Here is a 5000-nt window from a genome sequence, read left to right as displayed (position 1 = left end):
GGACAGCGAGCGAAGCGAGAGGCAGCACCGTCCCTGCTATACGAAAGCCCCATCCAGCCCTGTGCCACCCGGGGGGTTCCAGGGTGCTGAGATGGCTGACATTTTGCTCCGCTCACGACGGTCGCCGCGGCACACAAGAACAGCCCAAAAACAGGCCAAAACAGCCCAAAAACGGGCCAAAACTGGCCATTTTTGGCTGCGCGAGCGAGCAGCGAGCGGCGGACAGCGAGCGAAGCGAGAGGCAGCACCGTCCCTGCTATACGAAAGCCCCATCCAGCCCTGTGCCACCCGGGGGGTTCCAGGGTGCTGAGATGGCTGACGTTTTGCTCCGCTCACGACGGTCGCCGCGGCACGCAAGAACAGGCCAAAAACTGGCCAAAACAGCCCAAAAACGGGCCAAAACTGGCCATTTTTTGCTGCGCGAGCGAGCGGAGAGCGGCGAACAGCGAGCGAAGCGCGAGGCAGCACCGTCCCTGCTATACGAAAGCCCCATCCAGCCCTGTGCCACCCGGGGGGTTCCAGGGTGCTGAGATGGCTGACATTTTGCTCCGCTCACGACGGTCACCGCGCCACACAAGAACAGCCCAAAAACAGGCCAAAACAGCCCAAAAACGGGCCAAAACTGGCCATTTTTGGCTGCGCGAGCGAGCGGCGAGCGGCGAACAGCGAGCGAAGCGAGAGGCAGCACCGTCCCTGCTATACGAAAGCCCCATCCAGCCCTGTGCCACCCGGGGGGTTCCAGGGTGCTGAGATGGCTGACGTTTTGCTCCGCTCACGACGGTCACCGCACCACGCAAGAACAGGCCAAAAACTGGCCAAAACAGCCCAAAAACGGGCCAAAACTGGCCATTTTTGGCTGCGCGAGCGAGCGGCGAGCGGCGAACAGCGAGCGAAGCGAGAGGCAGCACCGTCCCTGCTATACGAAAGCCCCATCCAGCCCTGTGCCACCCGGGGGGTTCCAGGGTGCTGAGATGGCTGACGTTTTGCTCCGCTCTCGACGGTCACCGCGCAATGCAAGAACAGGCCAAAAACTGGCCAAAACGGCCCAAAAACGGGCCAAAACTGGCCATTTTTGGCTGCGCGAGCGGCGAGCGGCGGACAGCGAGCGAAGCGAGAGGCAGCACCGTCCCTGCTATACGAAAGCCCCATCCAGCCCTGTGCCACCCGGGGGGTTCCAGGGTGCTGAGATGGCTGACGTTTTGCTCCGCTCTCGACGGTCACCGCGCAATGCAAGAACAGGCCAAAAACTGGCCAAAACGGCCCAAAAACGGGCCAAAACTGGCCATTTTTGGCTGCGCGAGCGAGCGGCGAGCGGCGGACAGCGAGCGAAGCGAGAGGCAGCACCGTCCCTGCTATACGAAAGCCCCATCCAGCCCTGTGCCACCCGGGGGGTTCCAGGGTGCTGAGATGGCTGACGTTTTGCTCCGCTCTCGACGGTCACCGCGCAATGCAAGAACAGGCCAAAAACTGGCCAAAACGGCCCAAAAACGGGCCAAAACTGGCCATTTTTGGCTGCACGAGCGAGCGGCGAGCGGCGGACAGCGAGCGAAGCGAGAGGCAGCACCGTCCCTGCTATACGAAAGCCCCATCCAGCCCTGTGCCACCCGGGGGGTTCCAGGGTGCTGAGATGGCTGACGTTTTGCTCCGCTCTCGACGGTCACCGCGCAATGCAAGAACAGGCCAAAAACTGGCCAAAACGGCCCAAAAACGGGCCAAAACTGGCCATTTTTGGCTGCACGAGCGAGCGGCGAGCGGCGGACAGCGAGCGAAGCGAGAGGCAGCACCGTCCCTGCTATACGAAAGCCCCATCCAGCCCTGTGCCACCCGGGGGGTTCCAGGGTGCTGAGATGGCTGACGTTTTGCTCCGCTCTCGACGGTCACCGCGCAATGCAAGAACAGGCCAAAAACTGGCCAAAACGGCCCAAAAACGGGCCAAAACTGGCCATTTTTGGCTGCACGAGCGAGCGGCGAGCGGCGGACAGCGAGCGAAGCGAGAGGCAGCACCGTCCCTGCTATACGAAAGCCCCATCCAGCCCTGTGCCACCCGGGGGGTTCCAGGGTGCTGAGATGGCTGACGTTTTGCTCCGCTCTCGACGGTCACCGCGCAATGCAAGAACAGGCCAAAAACTGGCCAAAACGGCCCAAAAACGGGCCAAAACTGGCCATTTTTGGCTGCGCGAGCGAGCGGCGAGCGGCGGACAGCGAGCGAAGCGAGAGGCAGCACCGTCCCTGCTATACGAAAGCCCCATCCAGCCCTGTGCCACCCGGGGGGTTCCAGGGTGCTGAGATGGCTGACGTTTTGCTCCGCTCTCGACGGTCACCGCGCAATGCAAGAACAGGCCAAAAACTGGCCAAAACGGCCCAAAAACGGGCCAAAACTGGCCATTTTTGGCTGCACGAGCGAGCGGCGAGCGGCGGACAGCGAGCGAAGCGAGAGGCAGCACCCCTGCTATACGAAAGCCCCATCCAGCCCTGTGCCACCCGGGGGGTTCCAGGGTGCTGAGATGGCTGACGTTTTGCTCCGCTCTCGACGGTCACCGCGCAATGCAAGAACAGGCCAAAAACTGGCCAAAACGGCCCAAAAACGGGCCAAAACTGGCCATTTTTGGCTGCACGAGCGAGCGGCGAGCGGCGGACAGCGAGCGAAGCGAGAGGCAGCACCGTCCCTGCTATACGAAAGCCCCATCCAGCCCTGTGCCACCCGGGGGGTTCCAGGGTGCTGAGATGGCTGACGTTTTGCTCCGCTCTCGACGGTCACCGCGCAATGCAAGAACAGGCCAAAAACTGGCCAAAACGGCCCAAAAACGGGCCAAAACTGGCCATTTTTGGCTGCACGAGCGAGCGGCGAGCGGCGGACAGCGAGCGAAGCGAGAGGCAGCACCGTCCCTGCTATACGAAAGCCCCATCCAGCCCTGTGCCACCCGGGGGGTTCCAGGGTGCTGAGATGGCTGACGTTTTGCTCCGCTCTCGACGGTCACCGCGCAATGCAAGAACAGGCCAAAAACTGGCCAAAACGGCCCAAAAACGGGCCAAAACTGGCCATTTTTGGCTGCGCGAGCGAGCGGCGAGCGGCGGACAGCGAGCGAAGCGAGAGGCAGCACCGTCCCTGCTATACGAAAGCCCCATCCAGCCCTGTGCCACCCGGGGGGTTCCAGGGTGCTGAGATGGCTGACGTTTTGCTCCGCTCTCGACGGTCACCGCGCAATGCAAGAACAGGCCAAAAACTGGCCAAAACGGCCCAAAAACGGGCCAAAACTGGCCATTTTTGGCTGCACGAGCGAGCGGCGAGCGGCGGACAGCGAGCGAAGCGAGAGGCAGCACCGTCCCTGCTATACGAAAGCCCCATCCAGCCCTGTGCCACCCGGGGGGTTCCAGGGTGCTGAGATGGCTGACGTTTTGCTCCGCTCTCGACGGTCACCGCGCAATGCAAGAACAGGCCAAAAACTGGCCAAAACGGCCCAAAAACGGGCCAAAACTGGCCATTTTTGGCTGCACGAGCGAGCGGCGAGCGGCGGACAGCGAGCGAAGCGAGAGGCAGCACCGTCCCTGCTATACGAAAGCCCCATCCAGCCCTGTGCCACCCGGGGGGTTCCAGGGTGCTGAGATGGCTGACGTTTTGCTCCGCTCTCGACGGTCTCCGCGCAATGCAAGAACAGGCCAAAAACTGGCCAAAACGGCCCAAAAACGGGCCAAAACTGGCCATTTTTGGCTGCACGAGCGAGCGGCGAGCGGCGGACAGCGAGCGAAGCGAGAGGCAGCACCGTCCCTGCTATACGAAAGCCCCATCCAGCCCTGTGCCACCCGGGGGGTTCCAGGGTGCTGAGATGGCTGACGTTTTGCTCCGCTCTCGACGGTCACCGCGCAATGCAAGAACAGGCCAAAAACTGGCCAAAACGGCCCAAAAACGGGCCAAAACTGGCCATTTTTGGCTGCACGAGCGAGCGGCGAGCGGCGGACAGCGAGCGAAGCGAGAGGCAGCACCGTCCCTGCTATACGAAAGCCCCATCCAGCCCTGTGCCACCCGGGGGGTTCCAGGGTGCTGAGATGGCTGACGTTTTGCTCCGCTCTCGACGGTCACCGCGCAATGCAAGAACAGGCCAAAAACTGGCCAAAACGGCCCAAAAACGGGCCAAAACTGGCCATTTTTGGCTGCACGAGCGAGCGGCGAGCGGCGGACAGCGAGCGAAGCGAGAGGCAGCACCGTCCCTGCTATACGAAAGCCCCATCCAGCCCTGTGCCACCCGGGGGGTTCCAGGGTGCTGAGATGGCTGACGTTTTGCTCCGCTCTCGACGGTCACCGCGCAATGCAAGAACAGGCCAAAAACTGGCCAAAACGGCCCAAAAACGGGCCAAAACTGGCCATTTTTGGCTGCACGAGCGAGCGGCGAGCGGCGGACAGCGAGCGAAGCGAGAGGCAGCACCGTCCCTGCTATACGAAAGCCCCATCCAGCCCTGTGCCACCCGGGGGGTTCCAGGGTGCTGAGATGGCTGACGTTTTGCTCCGCTCTCGACGGTCACCGCGCAATGCAAGAACAGGCCAAAAACTGGCCAAAACGGCCCAAAAACGGGCCAAAACTGGCCATTTTTGGCTGCACGAGCGAGCGGCGAGCGGCGGACAGCGAGCGAAGCGAGAGGCAGCACCGTCCCTGCTATACGAAAGCCCCATCCAGCCCTGTGCCACCCGGGGGGTTCCAGGGTGCTGAGATGGCTGACGTTTTGCTCCGCTCTCGACGGTCACCGCGCAATGCAAGAACAGGCCAAAAACTGGCCAAAACGGCCCAAAAACGGGCCAAAACTGGCCATTTTTGGCTGCACGAGCGAGCGGCGAGCGGCGGACAGCGAGCGAAGCGAGAGGCAGCACCGTCCCTGCTATACGAAAGCCCCATCCAGCCCTGTGCCACCCGGGGGGTTCCAGGGTGCTGAGATGGCTGACGTTTTGCTCCGCTCTCGACGGTCACCGCGCAATGCAAGAACAGGCCAAAAACTGGCCAAAACGGCCC

Source organism: Musa acuminata, unplaced genomic scaffold (assembly GCF_036884655.1).
Source record: "Musa acuminata AAA Group cultivar baxijiao unplaced genomic scaffold, Cavendish_Baxijiao_AAA HiC_scaffold_506, whole genome shotgun sequence".
In the NCBI taxonomy this organism is placed as follows: Eukaryota; Viridiplantae; Streptophyta; class Magnoliopsida; order Zingiberales; family Musaceae; genus Musa; species Musa acuminata.
This window is presented reverse-complemented; position numbering follows the sequence as displayed.